The sequence below is a fragment of the Protopterus annectens genome, chromosome 10.part0 (genome assembly GCF_019279795.1).
Source record: "Protopterus annectens isolate FY-2018-M chromosome 10.part0, PAN1.0, whole genome shotgun sequence".
NCBI classification, from domain to species: domain Eukaryota; kingdom Metazoa; phylum Chordata; order Ceratodontiformes; family Protopteridae; genus Protopterus; species Protopterus annectens.
The window spans coordinates 200,392,556-200,416,968 of record NC_056744.1 but is presented as its reverse complement, the minus strand read 5'-3'; the positions used below and the strand labels follow the sequence as shown (position 1 = coordinate 200,416,968).

The 24,413-nt window shown below is 42.9% G+C and overlaps 1 protein-coding gene across 2 annotated transcripts in view; it reads right to left on the bottom strand.

Annotated features, from left to right (window-relative positions):
• Nucleotides 1-24,413, bottom strand: part of COG1 (component of oligomeric golgi complex 1) — an 829,165-nt gene that overhangs the window by 701,863 nt on the left and 102,889 nt on the right. The window lies entirely within an intron of this gene.

Below are 24,413 nucleotides of genomic sequence, written 5' to 3'. Positions count from 1 at the left end.
GTATAACAAAAGAAGGAAACTACTGCAAGACAGAGCTAAATCCCATAAAGGGAAGGCAGCTCTGATCAGCACCAGTAAAAAGCTACGTTCTCTCATAAAAACATCCAAGGCCAACTTTGAGAGAAAAATCGCCAAAGACACTAAAGATAACCACAAGGCCATCTTCAGTTATGTCAGAAACCTGGGCGGAAACCCTCAGATATGCTCAGAGTTAGTAAACCACGAGAAAAAATTCACTGAACCCACAGATATTGCCAACATTCTGGCAGACAGATTCAGTGCAAATTTCTCCCCTCCCTCACCCCCAAAAGAAGAAATACTTATCCCAGCTGAATGTAACACCGCTGTCATCTCAGATGTCCAGGTGAGAGCCACCCTCAGCAAAGCAAAAAACACAGTGTCAATGGGACCTGATGGCATCCCCGGTTGCATGCTACGTGAACTCCAAGACGAGCTAAACCCGCATATAAAAATGCTATTTAACCTTAGCCTTGCTACAGGATATGTACCTGAACACTGGCGTACAGCAACAGTGGTCCGACTCCACAAAGGAGGTGCCTCTACAGACCCTGGGAACTACCGCCCCATAAGCTTAACCAGCCTTGTCTGCAAAGCTATGGAAAGAATCATTATGGAACTCATAAACAGAGACATTGGGGACCTACAGACACTTGATCCCACCCAGTTCGGCTTTGTAAAGGGTAGATCCTGCCTTTTGAACCTAGTTGACTTTTTCGAAAAAGTCACTAGAGTCATTGATGAGGGCAAAGCAGTCCACACAGCCTACCTGGACTTGGCTGAGGTCTTTCACACAATACCCCACTCAGACATCATAGACAAGCTCAACAGCTTAAATATAAATCCATATATCACAAGATGGGTTGCAAACTGGCTAAAAAACAGAACCCATAAAGTCAAAATTGCAGGTGCCATGTCAGATTCAAAGCCAGTCACAAGTGGTGTCCCCCAGGGCTCTGTCCTGGGACCCCTCTTGTTCCGCATTTACTTCTCAGATGTGAAAGCAAACATAGGAGGGTTATGGCTGACAAAGTTTGCAGATGACTGCAAACTAGGCGCCATAGTCGATACACCAGCCGACACGCACATTCTACAGAATGCCCTCACAGAAATGGACAGCTGGTGCCAGAATCATGGCCTGAAACTGAATGCCAAGAAATGTGTAGTCATCCCCTTTGGGAGAAACACAGTACCCACAAATTACCACAAAGACAGCAACCCACTGAGCATGGAAAAAGAAATCTGAGACCTGGGGACCCAAGTCGATAGTGACCACTCTTTTGACACCCACGTTGCCAAAGTGGTTAGAAAGACTTTCTATCTTGCCCACCTTATCATCAAGGGTTTTTCATCCAGATCAAAAGAGGTCATTGTACTCCTATACTCCTCCCTTATCAGGCCCATGATTGAATACAATGCCCCATTTGGTATGTACCTCACCCGGCACTTGCAACAGCTGGAGAGACCCCAAAAGTACCTCACCAAGAGGATCAAGGGTCTAAAACATATGTTATATGCTTCCAGACTAAAGAAACTCCAGCTCTATTCTGTAGCATACCGCCTGTGAGGTGACCTGTGCCTGACATACAAGGCCATGTCCAATCAGGAATTGATGGACATGCTCCACCTCAAAAAATCCAAATCTACCAGAACCACGAGAGCTAAAGATTTGAACCTCAGCACAAATATAAATAGGACATGCTGGAAGGACAGATTCACAAGCCATGGATGAGGCGAAGATGGTGCACACTGCCTACTTTGAACTGTCCAAAGCCTTTGACACTGTTCCACACTCGGGCATAACAGATAAAGTCTCTCAGGTATGCATCAATCCATGTGTTACCAGATGGGTAGTAAACTGGCTCACTGCTAGAACTCACCTAATCAAAACAGAGGAAGCCACCTGAAGCAGTAGACCCGTAATGAGTGACATACCCCAGTGATTGCTCTTGGGGACTCTTATTAGGGATATACTTCTCTGAGGTGCAGGGCAAATCCACTGGCCTATGGCTGACCAAGTTTCCTGGTGACTCCAAGCTGGGAATAGTCATCAATTCACCATGTGATGTGGATGTCCTCCAAGAAGGTATCACCCAAATGACTAGTGACAGAAGCATGGTCTCAAGCTGAATGCCTAAAAAATGCATGATCATCATCTTTGGGGAGAGTGACGTCTCTACATATCACATTAATAACCACATCCTAAGTACACAAACAGTTGTGAGGGATTTGGAAACCCAGGTTGACAGCAACCTGACTTTTGGCCCACCTTGTAAGTAAGAGCATCTCATCCAGAGACAAAGATGATGACATCCCTGTATTGTTTCTTTATAAGGACAAGTCGTGATTATAGCACCCCCTTCAGCATGCACCTCACAAAGCACATGCAGCAGCTGGAGAGACCACCAAGGTTCCTCAACAGGAAAATCCAGGGCCTCAAACAGCTACCCTACACAGATAGGTTAAAAGCCCTGTCCCTCTACTCAGTTTCATACATAATCCTCAGAGCAATCTCAAATCACACCTTGATGGGACTACTGCATATCAAGCATGTTAAGCTCCACTCGAGCAACCCTTATGCGCGACCTCAACCTGGTCTATGATATGAATAGGACTTGTTGGCAAGACAGATTTCTGCCCCAGAGACTCCCCATCTGTGAAATGACTCCCTCTCCACATCAAGCAGAGTATGTCATTATCCCTTTTTAAGCACAGCCTGGATAACTGGATGGGAAACAGAAAAATTTCCCCTGGGATTCCACCTATGTCCCCACTGGACAGGGGCTTTGGGTGCTGACTTGTCTAAACATTGGGTAAAGTATTGGCTAGGCTTATAAGGGGGTCAAAGCCAATAGCCTAGTAACCTCCTATGATCCTATGACCACAAGCCTCTCCAACTGTTCAGTAAGCTATCACTTGGTTAAGTCAAATGCCTTAATGGGCCCATTCTAAACAGATACTACTATTATCAGTCACACAATGACAATTATGCAGCATAGCATTCATGCACATCTTTCAAAATATTTTTTATCCTGACCAACAAAACCCCTCCTCTCCCACTTATTATACCTTATGTTGACTTTTGTGTTTTGCCCAGTACGTGTTGTTTTTCATGTTCCTACTCACCTATATACCTCATTTCCTCACCATTTATATAACCAACAAGATTGTCCTTTGCTGTACACACCTACTTTCTTCTATATGATAACTACTCTGTTGTTATTCATCATTCAGGTTCATCATTGTGATGCTGGATTGCACACATAATTGCCCATAGCTGTCACTTCAGTCACATCCCCCAACTATAGGGCCAGAGAACAGCCTAGGACCATTTGCTCCCCATGTCATCACCTTGCTTTTCTTTGCAGTTGTTTCATCAGCAAGACGGTGCTATTCAATGGCTAACATATGTTTGATTAGCTACTACCCACTTTGCCCAGTGACCTCCCACCCAAAAATATTTAGCACTATGCAGGTATGCAGTACTTACCTTTGAATCCCATCCTTAGTGTACTTTTTAACCTTTAAATTCAGTATCATACCAGCTTAATCTCAGCTGAGTTAGATAGATTACTTTTCTAATGATTCAACTCAAATTTCTCAACTGCTGAAGGTTTGAAGTTTCTACCTACAGCCTTTTCTTTGCCTTCTGATAGCTTTTTAAAGATGTTGCCTGTTACCTATTTTCTATCAATCAATTATGCATTGGCTTTAACCCCTTCAGTTGTCTACTGTAAGATCTGAAAAAGGCATATAATCAGGCAGTGCTCTTGGGCCTTCCCTAAAACTGGACTCAAACTTGGACAGCTGGGATGAAAAATTACAAAAAGTAATAACCTTTCAAATTTTTAAGCCCCTCCAAAGTCAGAAAACACAGTAGCCTATGATGAGTTATTCACAGAAGCTCTGTACAACCCATGTCAGTGATTGCATACAGACTGCTTTACCTACCAGAAGCCTAAAACTAACTAAAAAAACAAAAGAAAACAAAACCAAAAAAAAACCCTTGTGGAATCCAAAATTACAAAGGTTGTACAACAAAATAAACAAAGTCATAGCTAAAATTATGAAGTGTACCACCAAAAAGATAAAACCTCTCTCATCAAACTGAACAGACAACTAATAGGACTGATTAAGTCTAGGAAAGCAAATTCTGTGGTAAAGATGGCATTCCAGTCCAAGGATAGCCATAAGAACTTTTTTGGCTAGTTTTGAAATCTCAAAGGCAGCACACAATAATGTGCCAAACTGTTGATAAATGGAGCCACATTCATGGGTCCATGAGATATAGCAAATCTTCTAACTGACAAATTCAGCTCCAACTTTACCCCCCACCCCACCCTCAGCCACCTCCCAGGAAAAAAAAATCCACCTAAATAGGCTGAAATATGATCTTTCACAGCCACTGGTTGTCATTATTCAATCATTACCTCCAATGGAAGACTGCAACAATCATCTCTGCACAAGGGTAGGCCATCAACTGATCCCAGAAACTAAAGAATCATTAGTCTGACTAGTCTCATGTACAAAGACATGGAAAGAATTATCATGGAAATGATTAATAGTGCCATAGGAAACCTTGAGATACTGGACCCTATCGAGTTTGGTTTCATCAATGGCAGTTCCTGCCTACTGAACCTGGTACACTTCTTTGAGAAGGTCACCAAGGGAATGGATGAAGGCAAAATTGACCTAGCTAAGGGATTTTATACAATACTCCACTTGGGCATTGTAAACAAATTAATGGAATTAGGCATAATCCATTTTGTAAGTTATTGGGTCGCCAGCTGGCTCACAGGCAGAAAAGAGGAAGTTAGGATTTGGAGAGACCATTTCCACAAAAACCAGTGGAGTCCCCCAGAGCTCTGTGCTGTGTCGGCTCCTCTTTTGACATCTATTTTTTTAGAAGTTAAGGCCAATGTCAAGGCTCTGGTTTACTGACTTTTCAGAGGATTGCAAGTTAGGAACAATCATAGAAACCCCCAACACACTAACATCTTACTGGAAGCTCTAACACAGCCAAATGACTGGTTCCAAAGCCACAGCTTAAAACTAAATGCAAAGAAATGCATAATAGTACCTTTTGAGAAGTCAGCCACCCAAGGAAACTCTCTCATTGATAACCACCCAAAAGTTGTTACAGTAGAAAGGGATTTTAGGACTCAGACTTTTGACCAATGTGTCTAACACTGTAAGAAAATCATGCTATGCCACACAACTTATATGTAAGGGAATGGCATCTAGGTCCAGGAAAGTCATCGTGTCACTGTACTAAGTCTTCATCAAATCCATCATTGAGTATAATGCCCCCTTTGGTATGTACCTGACCAGGCAAATGCAACAACTGCAATGTCCACAGAGGTTCCTCACAAAATAATACAGGGCATAAACACAATGTCCTCTGCAGATCACCTCAAAGCCCTATCTCTGTACTCTGTTTCCTATAGACTACAGAGAGGCAGTTTATGTCTGGCATACTAGGAATCCTTGGATTCTGCTCTAATGTACCTTTTGCATATCCACAGAATGAACATCATCAGAACTACTAGATCTAAGGATTTAAACTTTACTTGCAACTTAAATAGGACATATTTGATGGACAGATAGGTATCACAGAGAATATCCATTCAACAGAATAGGCTTCCCATCCATGTGAAGGAAAGCCCTTCCTCAGCCCTATTCAAATGCAAACTGGATTAGTGGATGGGAAATTGTAATTTCAACCCTGTTCTGACACCTGTATCTCTGATGGACAGAGGCAGCTATTAAATCATGGCCTAGCTAACATATACCCCCTTAACATAACCTATAAGGCACAATAACATGTGGGATATATTTGGGTTGCATGGCTAGGATTATAAAGCCATCAATGGTCATTTGCCTAGTATAAAACTATGAACCCATGAATATTGGGAGGAAAATAGAGAAGCAATAATAAGCCTGTACTGAATCCAACATTACTGTAAGGCTTTTGCAAAATCTAGAGGTTCACAAAAAAAAAAAAAAAAAGAATTGTCTGGGTGATACAGTAGGGACTTACTGTTAACAGAAGGTAAAGATAACAGTGTAAGCACATCTACTGTGCCATAACTACTAGGTATAGACAATGCCAAATAGATATATGCCCTGCCAGCTTGACACTCAATTGTGGCAGCAGAACCGTAAACAGTAGATAAAAAATAAATTAGTTGTGAAATTAAATTTCAAATCTGTATCTTCACAGCCACACCAGCAAGGCTGTTTTTAAAGTAAGTTCTAACTACTTTGCTGGAGCAGAGACTTGAGCTCTAGATTTAGACTTAGAACTATTGTTATACTACAGGTGAGATTACAGTCTTCAGCCAATACCAAAATCTCCTGTTCTGATTCTTGCTGTAATACCAAGAGAATGGTGTGCAAGCTTTGTGAATGAACAGCAGGGACAGATATTCTGCTCAACAAGGTGTCCTAGACTAGGCTTTCTAGACCCATCATTTTGTGAACCCTAAACAATTAAATGACTCGGACTGCATTCCAGTACTATAACCACACTTCTCCTTAGGGTACAACACAGAGCAGGATTCATAGACGTGTCAAGCAGCTTACGCTTGGAATGCTCCTTACCATGAAAATGAGCATCTTAAGTAACAGTGCAGTAGTGTCTGAAGATGGATTTGGCAGAAGTCTAAATACGTTGTGTCATTTTACTTGATTCTTATGTCTAAAACTCCTAATACTTAGAGGAATACATATCAGGATACATATTCATGTTTATGCACACAAAACTATCAAAACATGTTGAAAGTATCCTGACCATGTACACAATATGAAGAGGTTGTTGCTGATAGAAGAAAGCTATGTAACTTACTGCAAAATGCATACTGATGGATATCAAAATATTAATGACTGATTTGCACTGGCAGTAGCAAATCAGTCATATAATTTCTTTTAATCCTTTTTATAAAAAGGATTAAAAGAAATTATATGTCCTGATTAAAAAAATAGAAGGTAATAAACACAAAGAAGAAAAAAAATGAAAGCTATATGAAAAGTACTTATTGAGAAGAGTGCATCTTAGCCAAATCCCAGAAAGCAATACTTAATTTGATTGGTTTACCTGCCGACTTCAGAATGTAAAGGCTTAGTGGTTAAAATAAAACAAAATATCAGACTGTGATAATAGTATTAATAACCCATAACAGCCTCAAATTCTAAATAGAAATAACTTGCAATCTGTAACAGTAAAGTAAAGTAAACAATGCAAGTTCTCATAAAAACAGATCTGTTCTTTTGGATCTAATCCTTTATGAAACATTACTAACAATATCTACAGCTTGGTGGATAACTGCTTCTGCTGTCTTTATTAATGTTATGCATTTTACTCTGTCCCTAGATCTTCTACTTTAATTTTGTTTTTCTAAATGATGTAGCACACTGAAGCATTTCTTATAACCTTATCATTTGATTCCATCGCCCTTAAAGGAGCACTGGCTAAAAAGACATTTCACACAACACTGCTTTGCTAACTAAAATGCATTAATTAGGCCTGCAAACAGAAAGAGTCTAATCACAAGGATACATACACACTGAAATATAAATGATTCCCCAAATGTTACCCACTTGCAGACATCCTACAGTAACACGAAACAACTGGGAGTTTGAAATATTAAATACATGTTGCAGCAAAAACGGTTCAATCTTGCGGCCGTTACTAAAGGATTCCACTGCCCGGAACCGGTATGCGCCTCGTGGTTGGGTTCGCTGAGTAGATGAGAAGCGACTATGCACAAGCAGATAAAATGTGTGCGCTTACTTCACTTTCTCCTCTGTCTCATATACACACACACACACACACACACACACACACACACAGACAGCCACACAAACAAACTGCCTCTTCTGTATTCAGACACGCTGCATTCACTCACACACAGACAGCAGCACACACAATAAGAATTAATCACATTTACGTTGGTGAATTTCCATTAAACACTTATTAAGCAGCGAAAGCACTCCTTAGGAAGTGTAAATAGTGGCTAAATGGATACGACTAACACTGGATCTACATGCTGACACACTATCACACATGCAGCCACATCACAGTCGATGAGACCAAAACTGCGGATTTATGTAAATATCGGGTGGCATATTATGGAAGAACAGGAGAACAAAAACAACAGTACTATTTAAAAGCAGAATATGCAGGATCACAAACTAAACAAAACTTACTAAATAGCAGCTACTCATTTCTGTGTCCAGGGATGTTATCTGCAGCTTCGCAGAAGGGAGTATTCCAATGCAGTTTTTCGTCCGGAAGGAAACAGTGGTAGTATAAGAGTTCCACAAGCAGTTATGGTACCTGAGAATGGGCTGGCCTAGAAAATGTCTATGTCACAGTGTGGGAGGATCTGCAGCAGCAGGAACTACTCATTTAACTGTGTCGAAGGTACGTCAGGAAGGGGGAGACAATTTGCAACCGAAAAGATGCGATACTAAAGAACGGGGGATGGGCTTTCCTGCCCTATGCTTTGGAAAGGCAGAAATGTAGAATTGACAAATCTGTTTCTGCGTTCTCGTAAGTGTAGGTGGCTGGGATGAGTTTACAAGGATGGAACACGTCTCACGGTTGAGCTAAACTGTGTTTAAGCCCGGAGTTTTCCTTTAACCCTCTGAGATAAAACAGGTTGGTTTTGTTTTATGCAATTTTCCAAGCAGTTAGCTGCAGGGTTTTTAAGTTTGGATGCAGGGTCTTGTAGTTGTTCTGCATTAGAAGTAAAGGACATAGAGGTAGAGGCCATGAGTTCGTCCGAGACATGCTTCTCAGTAGCGGGTGCCAATGCTGCCTTGGCCAGTCTGGAGCTATCAGAATTACCTTTGGCTGTTCCTCTCTGATCTTCAGTAGAACTTTGTACATTAATGGGAGAGGTGGAAAGGCATATACTGTCAGGGCCTTCCAGCTGAAAGAAAGGGAGTCCACCCTCCAGGCTTGTGGGTGGTATACTCTTGAGCAGAATTTCTTCAGTTGGTGGTTGAGTGGGGAGGCGAACAGGTCTATCTCTGGCATTCCCCATTTCTTTGTTATGGTTTTGAAGATGTCTGGATGCAGCACCCATTTGTGAGCATCCGTGGTAGTTCTGCTTAAGCTGTCTGCTAGTGAATTCTGTTTTCCTGGTACGAATCTGGCCTGCAGCTGGATGTTGAGATTCAGGCCTAGGTTCCACAGGTCCATTGCCATCCGGCATAGAGGGTATGAATGTGTGCCTCACTGTTTGTTGATGTACCACATGACTGTGGTATTGTCCGTCCTTATCAGCAGGTGTCCTTGCTGGAGGAATGATTTGAATGCCTCGATTGCACGCTTCACTGCCAGCATCTCCTTTAGATTTATGTGTAGATTCAGCTGGTCTTGGGACCATAGGCCTTGGATACACTTGTCTTCCATGTGTGCCCCCCAGCCTAGGTCTGAGGCGTCCGTGGTGATGGTTTGCCTTGGATGTGGTTTGTGGAAAGGCAATCCTCTGTTGATCTGGCAGGCCTGAGCCCACCACAGGAATTCTTTTTTCAGGCATGGAATGATTGGTATCAGGGCTTCTAGACTGTGTCTGTGTTGAGACCATACATTCCTTAGGTACCATTGTAATTTTCTCATATGCAGCCTGGCATGCGGGATCAAGATTATGCAGGATGCCATGTAACCCAGGGCCTGCAGGACTTTCCTTGCAGTAAGCTGAGTTTGTCTTGTTAATGCCATGAAGTAGACTGGTAGTTGCTTTTGTTTTTCTTCTGTGAGAAAAGCCATCTGAGTTATTGTGTCCAGTTCTGCACCCAAAAATGTTATCTTTTGGGATGGCACTAGTCTTGACTTTTGTATGTTGACTGTGTATCCCAAGGCTTGCAGCAGTTGTATGACATAGGCCAAATCCTTTATTATTTTTGTCTTGTTGTCCGCTTGTATTAGGCAGTCGTCCAAATTTGGGTAGATTTGAATTCCCTGAAGCCTGCAATGTGCAATTACTGATGCCAGGCATTTCGTGAATACTCTGGGCGCAGTAGATAAGCCAAAGGGCAATGCCGAGAATTGATAATGCTCTGATCCTGCAAGAAATCTGAGGTGTCTTCTGCAATCTGGTCGTATAGGGACGTGCAGGTATGCCTACTTGAGATCTAGAGTCACCAGCCAAGACTCCTTGCCCAACATGGGAAAAAGTTGCTGTAGGGTCAGCATCTTGAATTTTGGAACAATGAGATATGTGTTCAGTGTGGACAAGTCGAGAATAGGTCTCCATTGATTTTCTTTTCTTGGTATAAGGAATAGTCTGGAGTAAAATCCTTGGCCTTGTTCCATAGATGGTACCTTTTCTATTGCTCTCATCCTTAGTAAGCTGATGATTTGTTTTAGAGCCTCTGATTTCTGGCTTGGTGGAAGGTTTGGCATTCCTCTCTTTTTTGGTAGAGTGTGGAAGTGAAACCTGTAGCCTTTGTCTATTGTTTGCAAAGTCCATTTGTCTCCTGTAATGCAATGCCAGTTTTTTGAAAATAAAGCTAGCTTTCCGCCCAAGGGTGCTTCTAGTTGTTCCCTGGTAGGCGGAATCAGAGCCAAGTCATTGTGTCTGTCCTGTGGAAGTGGTTGCAGTCGCAGCTGTGGCGGTACTTCTCTGGTTGGCAGGTTGCCATTGACGACCCCTGTAGGCACCCCTTGATTGACCTCTGCCTCTTGGGCGTCTATTTCTGCCTCTCTGTGCTCTGGAGGCGTCTGGAAAGGACCAATTCTTTGAAGGCCAATTTCTGCTGAACCTCAGAGGTTGGACCTGCAGAAAATCCTTGACTGTTTGGACAGATTTTGCTTTTTCTTCCACTTTCTTTAGAACCTCCTGTGCAGGGGAGCCAAATAAACTTTGTTTCTCCATAGGGGCATCTAGGAGTTTAGACTTAACATGGTCTGGCAAGGATTGTTCTTTTAGCCAGGCATGCCTTCGAATCACTGCTCCAGTCATAGCTGATCTAAATGAAGCCTCCAGTGCATCATAGCCACATTTTAAAAAATGATTACTGACCTGCTGAGAATTGTGTACCAACTCCTGAAGGGACTTACGGTCTAAAGGTTCAGGAGAGGAAAGCTTTTTATTCAGCTGATCTAACAAAAATTCCTGGTACTGTATCATGTGAAATTGACAGTTTAAAGCCCTGGCAGAAAGAGTAGCAGATGTATAAACCTTTTTACCCCATCTCTCTAATGCTCTTGATTCTCTTTCAGAGGGTAGGGGGTTCTTGGCAGAGGCAGCTGCAACACCTTTAGGGCCCTGAGAAATGGTTTCTGGGTCTGCAGCATGGGCCTTATACAAGTGGAAGTGAGAATCCGGGACCCTGTAGGATCTGTCAGGTTTGGCAGGGGCCGGGGGAAGATAATCAGGGGCAGTACTGGCATCATTGTATGCATCATCAACAACTGATAGTACAGGAGGTATGGCTAAAGGCCTATGCTGTGGTAAGTGTAAAAAAGTCCTTAGCCTTTTCCTAGAATCAGAAAAATCCTGACCCTGCCATTGGAAGTGTTCCCTCATTGAGTGTAGAGTTTCCCCAAATGAAAATTCTTCTGGAGGGGAGGCAGAAGGAATGGAGTCTTCTGCATCAGAATCCTCATAAGGTGAGTATGGTCCTTCCTGATGGTCAGATAAATCTGAACCATCCGAGGAATAATCAGAGGAGAGAGGTTCAGGGGGTTCAGACCTAGGCCTCTTTTCAGGAGGGTTGTGAGGCCCTGTCTGGGTGAGGTTGGGATCCCCTGATCAGTGAAATAAGGTCCTCAGCAAGGCTGAGAATCTGAGAACTTGAGGTAGGTCTGTGAGAGGGAGCTTTTGTAGGTAAGGCCTTGGAAAGTTTAGCTGCTTTAGCCCTGGAGAAGGCCTTGATAGACATAGAAGCAGGGGGGTCTAGCTGCCCCACGTGCAGGAGTAGAGATGTCCAACGGAATGGTGTCGGACAAATCTTGTGTGCCTGCTTCTTCAGTAGGAAATTCTGTAGCCAACTCAGCCGGGGCCTGTGTGGCCTCGGTTGTCGGAGGCATGCTTTCGGCCGAAGAGAGAACCGAGGTCTCGGTTTCAGCCGAAACCGAGACACTCGCGGTAGGCCTAACCGTGGTTTCAGCCGAAACCGCGGGCCGCGATTGTTGGTCCTTTTCCTTGCGTTTTTTAGCTAAATGAGTAGTCGGAGTCTCCGACGGCATTTTATATGCAAAAGCGGAGCCAAAAAACTCTTCAGCAAACTCCGACCGACGTCTAAGTGTTCGTCGGTTGAAGGAAGCACAGGCTAAACAAGCTGATACGTCGTGGTCTGGGCCTAAGCAAGGAAGGCAGTAAGAGTGGAAATCCTTATGAGGTATTTGTTTCCCACAAGTTAAACAATTATTTACTTTGTCTGACATCGGCTTAGGCAAGAAAGAGTCCCCAACGGGGTACTTAGCTATTTTAGAAGTCTTCGGTAGCTGAAATCTCTGGATCTGACCGACCGGCACTTGCGAACAGCTTCTGCTTCGGGCACCGCGTGGCAAGAAAGACTGAGGAAAATGGCGTCGGCTGATGCCTTTATACCCCAGCAGCTATGACGTCGGGTGAACTGCGACATCAGCCGAGGCCAGACCCAGACTTTGGAATCCGGCCGACCGAAGGGCTGCCTGAGGCAGGACAACCCATATGTTATGACTGCAGATGCATCCTTGAAGGACATATACAGTAACGTAATCATTGTCTTCACTTTTCATTATTTTAAACCTTGTAGGCTCAAAGCAGACATTGTGGGTAGGCAATCTGGCTGGGGGCTGTGCTTAGTATGAGTGAATGAAATGACTGGTCTTACTGTTGTACTTGAGACTTGCTTTGCATGAGTAATGTGCATTTGAATGAAGTAAGATCAACCACAACTTCTGAACTCTGGCTATTGTTTATGTGAAAAAATACATATATCAACAGTGTTGTCTTTTATCCTTTTTTTTGTCTTTTAACCTTGCAAGATCAATCAGATACTGTGGGTGGATTGGGCTACGTGTGAATTAAGCAAATGGCCCTGCTGTTTATACTGCTGTTGTAACTCTGGCTTTGCAAGACTGTAATAGTTGTCTGTATTTTCAGATGAATGCAATCTAATTATCACGTGTATGTTTCATTCTTAATGCATATTATTTCATATCTGTTCATGTGCATACTGAATGTCTGTTTAAAAATGTTTAAAATATATTAGAGCTTTTCTCCCTGCCCTGGACATATGCTAAAAAGGGATTTTTTCAATAAAGATAGTTGAACAAAAGTACAGTTTTGTACCTACCATAAATGTAGATGTGAGTGTATTCACTGTTGCAGTCATTACACTTGGGTTATCCTGCTGGCAGGTGACCCGCAGTCGGCCAGAGTTCCAAAGTCTTGGTCCGGCGTCGGTTGCTGTCGCTTCTTCCCTGACGTCAGTGCGCCAAGGGTATACAAGATGCGACCGACGCCATTTTCTTCAGTTTTTCTTGCCCCAGATGTCAGGTGCCCCCAAATAGATAGGCAGTACATATTGCTAACCAAAACATACAGTAAATAAACAACAATACCCTTATTTACAAGCAAATACACCACATAGGTTGTATATAAGTTGTATAGGATAGAAAGGCATAGACAAGTCCCAGCAAAGTAAGTGGGGATGGAGAGTGGGTAACCTGGACTGAAACAGTGAATACACTCGAACATCTACAGTTATGGTAGGTACAAAACTGTACTATGTTCATCATGTTTCACTGTTGCAGTCATTACACTTTGGTTGGATCCCAAAGCTGAGGTTGGGTGGCTGGGTCTATAAAGGATTTGGAGTGGCTATGAGGCCCTGCAGCACTGCAGTGGCAAAGCCTGCTCTGGATTTAGAGTAAAGAGGCAAGTGGTAATGCTTGGTAAAGGTGTGCACTGAACTCCAAGTTGCAGCTTCCAAAATATCCTTGGTTGGTACGCCTCTAAGAAAGGCTGCTGAAGTGGCTGGCGCCCTGGTAGAATGAGGCCTAATGTTGTTAGGCACTGTTTTTCCATGTTGTGTGTAACAGAAACGGATACAGTGTCCTATCCACTTTGAAATAGTCTGCTTTGAAATAGGTTTTACCTGTGATCCTGCAGCATATGCTACAAACAGTTGTTCAGTTTTCCTGAAAGCTTTTGTTTTGTCCAAGTAGAAACGTAACTGCCTGTGAATGTCCAATGAATGCAGAGGTCTCTCCCCTTTATTCTGGGGAGTTGGATAAAATGTTGGCAAGTGAATAGTTTGGTTAAGGGCCACACTGGATACCACCTTCGGCATAAATGTATGGTTTGTTCTTAAGGAAACCCTGTCGATGAAAAATTATGAAAGGTTCCACTGCCATTAATGCCTGTAGCTCCAAGACTCTTCGTGCTGAAGTTATTACTAGTAGCAGAGCAGTTTTCCATGACAAAAATTTTAATTCTGATGAATTGGCTGGCTCAAAAGGAGGTAAAGTTAGTTTTTCCAAGACAAAGTTGAGGTCCCAGGCTGGTGTTGGTGCTCTCTGGGGCAGTCTTATGTTTTTAGCCCCTCTGAGGTACTGTCTTAGTAATGGATGAGAGAAAATTGGAGGTTCTGTGTTATAATGAGCTGAAATTGCAGCGGCGTGGATCTTAATTGATGAGAAAGATAGGCCGTTGCCCAGCATCTCAGTTAAGTATTGAAATATCTGAGGAATATTTGGAACAAGAGGGTCAAAGCCTTGAGCCTGGTTCCAGGCGCAGAATCTCTTCCACTTTTCTGAGTAGGTTTTCCTGGTTCTGGGCCTCCTGGCCTCCAAAATGACATCCATAACAGCTTTAGAGAGAGGGGTTGGCTGCTTGGCTAGGATATCTGCCATGCCGCCAGATTTAAGGTTTTGAGCTGACTGTGCAGGATCTGATGGTTTTGTTGAGTCAGGTGAGGAATTTGAGGTAAAATCCATGATGGGCCTTGAGTCAAGTTCTTTAAGATTGGATACCAGTGCTGGCGTGGCCAGTCTGGAGCAATCAGGATCATTGTTGGCCTCTCTTGTCTGTCTTTTAGGAGTACCTTTGAAAGGAGAGGCAGTGGTGGGAAGGCATAAACTTTTAGGCTTTTCCAGCTGAATGAGAGAGCATCCACTTTCCATGCTTGTGTGTGGTAAGTCCTTGTGCAGAATTTCTGTAGTTGGCAGTTCAGAGGGGATGCAAAAAGATCTATGTCTGGGCACCCCCATTTTTGTGCTATCATGCTGAATACTTGTGGATTTAATTTCCACTCGTGAGGATCCATGACGTTTCTGCTTAAGTCGTCTGCCAGAGTATTTTTCTTTCCTGGCAGGAATTGTGCTTGCAGATGAATTTGATAAGTCAGTGCTGTATTCCACAAAGTTATGGCTTGTCTGCAGAGGGGGTAGGAGTGTGTGCCCCCTTGCTTGTTTATGTACCACATAACTGTGGTATTGTCCGTCTTTAGTAAAAGTTGTCCTGGATGCAGAAGGTCCTTGAAAGCTGTCAGGGCATTTTGTACAGCTAGCATCTCTTTTTGATTGATGTGAAGATGCATTTGGTCTGCGGCCCACTTGCCCTGAATACATTTTCCTTCCATATGTGCTCCCCAGGCGTAATCTGCTGCATCTGTTGTTAGTGTCTGCCTGGCTGTGGGTAAAGTGAAAGGCTGTCCCTTGTTGTGGTGACATGCCTGTGCCCACCATCGAAACTCCTGTTGTAGGCAGGGAATAAGTGGTATCATTGCTTCCAAACTGTGACAGTGTTGAGTCCAAACACTTTTTAGATACCACTGTAACCTCCTCATATGCAGTCTGGCATATGGCATTAGTAGTACACAGGATGCTATGAACCCCAAGGCCTGCAGAATTTTTCTTGCAGGGAGTTGGGTTTTTGTTGCCATCAATTGAAAGTACTGTGTCAGTTGTCTTTGCTTGTCTGGCGTGAGATAAGCCATCTGGGCAGTTGTATTTAAGCTTGCACCCGGGAATATTATCTCTTGTGAGGGCACTAGTTTTGATTTCTTTTCATTTATAGTGTATCCTAGGCCCATCAGTAATCTTTTTACAAACACCAGATGATTTAGTAGACTGTCCTTGCTCTCTGCTTGAATAAGGCAGTCGTCCAAGTAGGGATATATTTGAATTCCTTTTTGTCTGCAAAATGCTATTACTGGTGCCAGGTATTTTGTGAAGACCCTGGGCTCAGTAGATAAGCCAAAGGGCAGTGCAGATAATTGGTAATGCATTGTACCAGCTATGACTCTGAGGTATCTTCTGCAATTTTGTCTGATTGGGACATGCAGATATGTCACTTTGAGGTCCAAAGTAACAAGCCAAGCCTTCTTGCCCATCATGGGAAGAAGTTGCTGTAGAGTCAACATTTTGAATTTCGGAACATCCAGGTAAGTATTTAGAATAGATAGGTCCAATATGGGTCTCCAGGTTTTGTCCTTTCTGGGGACCAAGAAAAGTCCTGAGAAAAATCATTGTCCTTGTTCCTGTTGTGGCACTTTTTGAATAGCTCTCATGACCATGAGGGCTGTAATTTGTTTTTGTGCCTCTGCCCATTGATTTTGTGGCAGGTCTGGCATTCCTTTTAGACTTGGTAGAGTGTGAAAGTGGAACCTGTAACCTTGAGACACAATATTCAGAACCCATTTGTCTTTGGTGATTATATGCCAATTTTGAAAGTGCTAGTTTTCCCCCTAAGGGAGCTTCCAAAAGGTAAGTGCTTGGCATTTGGAAGGGGAAGTCATTGGGACTGTTTCCTATAAGGTTGTGACTTGTCTTCTCCTCATTCTGGGGTTGAAGCACCCCACTGTCGTGGTCTACAAGAGCCTTGGGGCTGAGATCTGCCTCTTGGGAGTCTGTATCTGCCTCTTTGTGGTCTGTCTGACACTGGAAAGGACCAATTTTTTGAAGGCCAATTTCTGCTAAATCTAGGTGGCTGTACATGTAAGAAATCCTTCACTGTTTGCATAGATTTTGTTTTATCCTTCATTTTCTTTAACACCTCTTCTGCCTTAATACCAAACAAAATATCATGCTGTAAAGGTGCATCCAATAATTTTTGCCTTAACATGATCAGGTAAACTTTGTTCTTTTAACCAAGCATGCCTTCGAATCACAGATCCTGTAACTGCAGCTCTGTAAGACGCCTCTAATGAATCAAAACCACATTGCAGAGTATGTTTTCCCACTTGTTCAGCTGCATGCAATAAATCCTGCATTTCCTTATAATCAGGACTTTCTGAGCTTGTAAGCATTTTCTGTTTTAACAGAGACATTAAATATTGTTGGTATTTAAGCATGTGGAACTGGCACTTTAAAGCCCTTACTGCTAAAGTTGCAGAAGTGTAAACTTTCTTCCCCCATCTTTCCAATACTCTAGAATCCCTGTCAGAGGGGACTGGATTTTTAGCAGTGGAAGCCTTTACCCCTTTGGGTTTCTGGGTCAGCTCGAGGGTTTTTATAAAGAAATTTGTGAGAGTCAGGGACTCTGTAGTACCTGTCTGGCTTGACTGGACCAGGGGGCAAAGAATGAGGGGTTAAACTAGATTCAGAGAACACATCATCCACAATATCTAACACAGGCGGAATAAGCAAGGGGCCTGTGCTGAGCTAATAAAAGGAAATCTCGGAGCCTTTTCTTGGATTCTGAATAATCCTGGCTCTCCCAATGGAAATGCTCCCTCATAGTATGTAAAGTTTCCCCAAAAGAGTAATCCTCAGGAGGACAGGCTGAAGGAATGGATTCTTCAGCATCAGAGTCCTCATAGGGGGGTAGAGTATCCCTGGTCTGAAGAGTCAGAGGAAATGGAAACCTGATCAGAGGAGTCATAGTCTGTATCCTGCCTAGGCCTTTTATCAGGAGGGGGATGGGAACCCCTGATCAGAGTAATTAGGTCTTCGGCCATTTTGAGCATCTGTTTCTTAGGCATGGAGGACTGTCCAGGAGAATGCTGTACTTGTTTCTTTGTCTTTAATGGTGCTTTAGGCCTGGTTGCTGTTTTGAAGGTTAGCTGTGAAGGTCAGAAAACACCCTCAGAAGCCGGTGCCTGCTCAGAGGCTCCGGACCCATCTGAGGGATTAGTTTCCGTAGGCCCAATACCTTGAGTTTCCAGAGGCCTAGATTGTCTCCACGTGGGAGTTGGAGGTGGCCTGAGGCTCTGAGGTAGCGGGTGTCAGGGGCTGCGAAAGCGCCTCACTGAGAACCGGCGACTGGCCTAGAAGAGGCTTTGTTGTCGGTTTTGGACCTCGAATGCCTGTCCTTATCCTTGTCTTTGCGTTTTTTGTGAATTATGTTCATCGGGTGTTCTGACGGCATTGTATAATTGAACCTTCGGCCAAAGTAATGCAAAGCAAAATCAAAACTGACGTTTAATAGTGCGTTTGTTAAATCTAGCACAAAACCGACAACTAGTGACGTTGTGGTCAGGGCCTAGGCAAGGAATACAGTAAGAATGAAAATCCTTATGAGGTATTTGCTTTCCACAAGAAATACAATTATTAACTTTTACTGACATCAGTCTGAGGCAAGAAAAAGTTCCCCCAACAGGGTACTTAGCTTTATTGAAGATTTCGGTTCTGAAATTCGAATTCGAAAATCTCAGGAGTCGGCCGACCGGCACTTGCGAACTGCTTTTGCTTCAGGCACCACGCGGCAAGAAAGACTGAAGAAAATGGCGTTGGTCGCATCTTATATACCCCTCGCATCTTATATACCCCTGGCGCACTGACGTCAGGGAAGAAGCGACAGCAACTGACACCAGACCAAGACTTTGGAACTCTGGCCGACTGCGGGTGGCCTGCCAGCAGGATAACCCAAGTGTAATGACTGCAACAGTGAAACACGATGAACATCCTGGGTAAACAAAAGTAAAAGAAATAAAATTAAGTGTATTTGTGTAAGGCAAGCTGGCACACAAGTTGTGACTAATATTTTCATTAACTAAATGAAACCAATGCAAGTATGTTAATTTAATCCTGGCATGGCCAAAGCAGACACTTTTGTTCAGCAATGGGGTGTGGGGCTGTTTGGGAATGAAATTACTTGACTGGCCCTGCTGTTTACTGTTGTACTTCTGGCTTTGCAAGATTAATGTGTATTTTGGTAAAGTCAACTGTCATACAAGCCTGTGTCAGTGTCTCTCAGAACCACTGGTACATTAGGCAATGGAGCGACCTTGAATTGTGAATAATAAATTAAGATAGTACAGTAGAATTTCCAAATTTCCTTACTTTTCACTTGGCATTGTACAAAATACAAATTACCTGATGCAGTACACCCATGCTAAGATAAGTACTTTAAATTGAAATACTGAAGTTTTCTAAGTTATTTCTGAGGACCACTGCTGCATTTTCAAAATTACTGTACTTTTCTGCATTTCGTCACTATTGGTTTAGCTGTTGCTAATGTTCTTTGAAATCACCTTAAAATGTATGTTCCTCATTGCTGCCTTGTCTGCCTTAGTATCACCATGCTGTAAGCTAGTTTGATTTGTTTGTGGTACCTTCTCAATTCTGGCTAACTAAAGTATGTTCTTACATTAAGAAGACAGGAACTGCTACCTTATAGCAGCACTAGAAAGGTAGCCTGGTCTGTGAGAGTTGAGAAACACATGGAGGAGATTTAAAGTGAGATTGTTTCATTGCCCAGAGGGATTATTAGTTAGTTTATTCACTTTGCTTCGAGTCTATAAATTCCGTTGCTCACTGCACAACAGCATTTAGCAGTGCCTTGTACAGATGCAGGCACTTGGAAACTTAATTTTCCCTATAAAACTTCCCCTGTAAAACTTTACACAGTACTCAGTTATGCAAAGTGCAACGTGTTTGCATACACAAGAGCACTGCTGCACAAATTCAGTCATGCACTGCCTAGTTGTAGTTTCTACCCTTGCAGCACCTTAGTTATCCTGCTACAAAATCCTGATGTACCACCCCTAAGACCTGACAACATGGATGGTTACTTTTCCAACTTCATCACCACCAGCTAGGTAGATATGGGCATCCTGAGACAATGTAGGAATACTCTCATGTTTACTGGCAACCAACTAATCCATAGAGAACTGGATACAGTATGTGAGAGAAGTAATTATGCGATGCCACTGCCGGCAAGCCTATCATACAAAAGAAGTCAAAACAACAAACAAGGTTGTCAGTAACATAAGCATTACACCCACCACATATAGTACTAACCCAACACATAGGCCAAAATAAGGGGAGGCCCTTAAAAGCAACCTTCCTAAACCCCAAAGTCCTCCTACACATTCTTTGTAGAAAGAATCCACAGAAACTCAAAAAGCACTTCACCAAAACAACACCCAGCCCAACCAAACCCATACAGCCATACATTTGGAACATCAACTACAAAGCCCATGAGGCACACACCACCCAATATTTTAATCATAGGAGACTCCATTGTGAGACATGTATCACCAGGCCGAATAAGGAGAAAACCACGGTCTGTTGTCTATCAGGGGTCAAGATCTGCCAAATCCTCCATGCACTCATATCATTCGACCACAAACACCAGTATGACTCAGTCATAGTCTATGTAGGTGTAAATGGCCACAGATGCATCTCCCTGGACTACATGAAGAGAGGTGGCATAAAGCCCCCAGACTGTGTGTCCTAGGTTTCTATGTGCCTAGCACTGAGCAGCAGTCTACCTTCACCAAGGATGATGCCATAATATGAACAAAAGTTGACTGACTTCAATAATAAACTATTTTCAGCACAGTCTAACCTATTGTAGTGCCAAACCATAGGCACCACTGAAGGAAACTTCTGTACAATTCAGTCCACAACCTACATTTGCCCATCGACGTACAGGCTTGGACAACATGGATATGCAATTTCCAAAGGTCCCTGTAGCCAGCTTGGTACATATGGGCATCCTGAGACAATGTAGCAATGGTCTCATGTTAACATACAACCATTTAAAAAAAAAAAATAGTATGCATGAGATGCACTTGCACAATTTCACTGGAGGCAAAAAATCTTGCATACAAACAAGATTGTCAAGAACACACACTACATCCATCACACAGTGTCCACTTCACACACAGACCAAACTATGCTGAGGCACTAAAAAGCAATCTTACCAAACCTCAATGGCCTCTAAGCCTATAAAATAGCAACTCCTATCCTCAGCAAATCTCTATCATCAAAAGCAACAAACACCATACTTGCACCTACACCCACTGGAGCCCAAATAGCAAAGCCGACAAGACAAGCAAACACATTAATCAGGACTCTTATCATAGAAGACTCCACTGTGTGCCACAGATGGCCCACTCACCAGACTGCAGAAGAGAAGAAAACAGTTAGTTGCTTATCTTGAACCAGGATCCACCAAGTTAAGTACGCACTCAAGTCACTACATCACAGGGACCAGTATGATTTTATCATGAGGGAGGTTGGCATAATGGTTAAAGTGTTTACTTTACAAACATGAGGTCCAAAGTTTGATTCTCAAATGGGGTAGTTGGCTAGGCTTAAAATGGCCCACAAGGGCTGTTAGCCTAGTAGTAACTTATTAACCTATAGTCCATGTGGGAGTTAACATGAAATGTACTTTCCTGGAATACATACAAAGACACATTGTTGGTCTCTTCAAATGTGTCTCAAACAAGTATGCGCCTCACATTCAGCAGCATTCTACCTTCACAAAGGATGATGCCAGAGTAGGAACAAAAGATGATGGATTCAGTATTTGGCTTAGTTTCTGGTGTCTTTCCAGGGGGATTCAACATTTGTCAGAATGGGAAGACATGGTTAACGGACTACGTTGCTTTGCAAAGGATGATCTGCACCCATTTTCCCTAGGCTTATGAACATTGGCTAAAACTCTATCCACTCCTTAGAGTATTTTAGCCAATGTCAAACTGACAAACCTACAGACATAGCAAATACCCAAAGAAACCTACAGGTGTTACTGTTAATGCTAGGAGTCTAAACAAGAAACTCCAAACCCTACAAGCTCTCCTCACTTTGAAGAATACAGACATCTGTGCCGTTAATGAGACATGGTTTAAATCCACAGAAGGTACTCCAGCAGTGCAAGGCTTCAGTGCTTTCCACACATTTAGACCATCAACTGCAGAGAATGGGACAAAAGGTGGAGGAGTCTCAGTAGACATTAGCAACAAGAATAATTCTACACTGGTCAAACAGGATGATGCCTTGGAATTCATCCATGTATAAATCACCATAGACACAGGCCCATACCATATCATAGCAAGCTGTAAATCACCATCTATGTCTTTAGAATCCAACAGCTCGTACCAAGCCCTACTGGAGATGACAATAAAATGCCCTATTCATGGGAGACTACTACTCTATAGACTGGCAAACATACACTGCCTCAAACTCGAAGGCACAATGATTCATGGACTTTATTAATACAAATACCCTTGATCAGACAGTGTGCACACCCACCACATGTTCAAACATAATGGACCTGGTCCACACTTATACAGGACAGCACTCCACCCCCCCCCATGTCACATCTTCACTGGTGAGGCTGAACCATAAATCTGTCGCCTTTGAAATAAAAATCAGCTGGGTAACCCTAGCAAACCCTGTAACAGTTAGGAACTCTTCAAAAGCAAAGCAAACCAAACCCCATTAAGTGATAGGGTGTCAAAATTCAATGCCCCTCCCAACCCAGAGTTCACAACAATGTATCAACCTATGTGGAATTGTTCACAGAGACCTTATGCAATCATGGAAATGGGTGTATAGAGACTGCTGTACCTACTAGAAGTAAACCCAAAATAAATACTAAAAATAAACCACATTGGTGGAATACTAACCTTAAGATACATAACAGAAAAAAATGCATGGCTAAAATCAGGAAGAGCAACTCCCATGACAGGAGCTCTCTCAGCTAGACAGGAAATAAGAGGACTAAAGTAGAGCAAGTCAAATTATGAGGTCAAGATAACCTCACAGGCTAAAGACAACCACAACATCTTCTACAGCTATGTCTGAAGCCTCTAAGATGGCACACATCAGTGTGCAAACTGGTGGTCAGTGGTGCCACCTTCACTGAGCAGCATGACATAGCAAATTTGCTGGCTGACAAATTAAGCTCAAAACTTGACCCACCCTCCCCTATTCCTCTCTCCACTTTATATCTACTAGCATAACCCCCCCCCCCAACTATTAATAGGCAGCAGGTCCTGGGGCATTCACCAAGGCCAAAAACACAGCCTCAGTGGGCCACGACAATATCATGAGATGCCTCCTAAACAGCTGGAAACATGACCTGTCAGGGCCACAAATCACTTTTCAACTACAGCCCCAAAACAGACTCTGTACTATGAGACTGGAGGTCTGCAACAGTCATTCTACTTCACAAGGGTAGATCATCAACTGATCCCAGAAACTACAGACCTGTTAGTCTGACTAGTCTAATGTGTAAAGCCATGGGAAGACTTATCAAGGAAATAATTAAAGACATAGGCAACCTTCAGACACTGGACCCAACCCAGTTTAGTTTTGTCAAGGAAAGACCTTGTTTACTAAACCTGGTGGATATTTTTGAGAAGGTCAACAAGGCAATGGATGAGTGGAAAACTGAGCATACCACCTACCTGGACCTGGCTAAGACATTCAATACAATACCTCACTTGGGTATAGTTGACTAACTTACTTAAGTGGTCATAAACCCCTACATAACTCGCTGGATTGCCAGCAGGCTCACAGACAGGACCCAGGAAGTCAGGATTGGTGATAACATCTCCACTAAGAGACCGGTCACCAGAAGAGTACCTCAAAGCTCTGTGCTGGGACCGCTCTATTTTGGAATCTACTTCTTGGAGGTAAAGGCTAATGTTAAATGCCATTGGCTGACCAAGTTCACAGATGACTGCAAATTGGGAGTTCTTACAAGTTCCAACATGACACAAACTTCTTAAAAGAGAGAGTCTAATACAGACAAATGACTGGTGTCAGTCACAGACTAAAAAACTCAATGCCAAGAAATATATAGTACCTTTTGTAAAAACTGCCACCCAGACGAATTTCTTCATTTTGACGCACTAGTCAGGGATCTGGGAACATATGTAGACAGTAAACTTTCCTTTGATCAACCTATGACCAAGGTAGTAAGAAAATTATTCTATGTTACTCAACTTATAAGCACGTGCATGGCATCTGGGTCCAAGAAGTCATACTGCCACTTTATTCATACCCTTATCGCATCCATCATTGAGTATAATATCCCAACCGGGATGTAACTGACTAAACATATGCAACAGCTGGAATGCCCATAAAAGTTCCTTATCAGGAGAATTCAGGGTATAACAAATGGTTTACTATCAATATCTCGAAATTTATACAAAAACTGGTACGAAACAGAAGTGTTGTACCGAAACTGCACCTAAACGAATGGCCC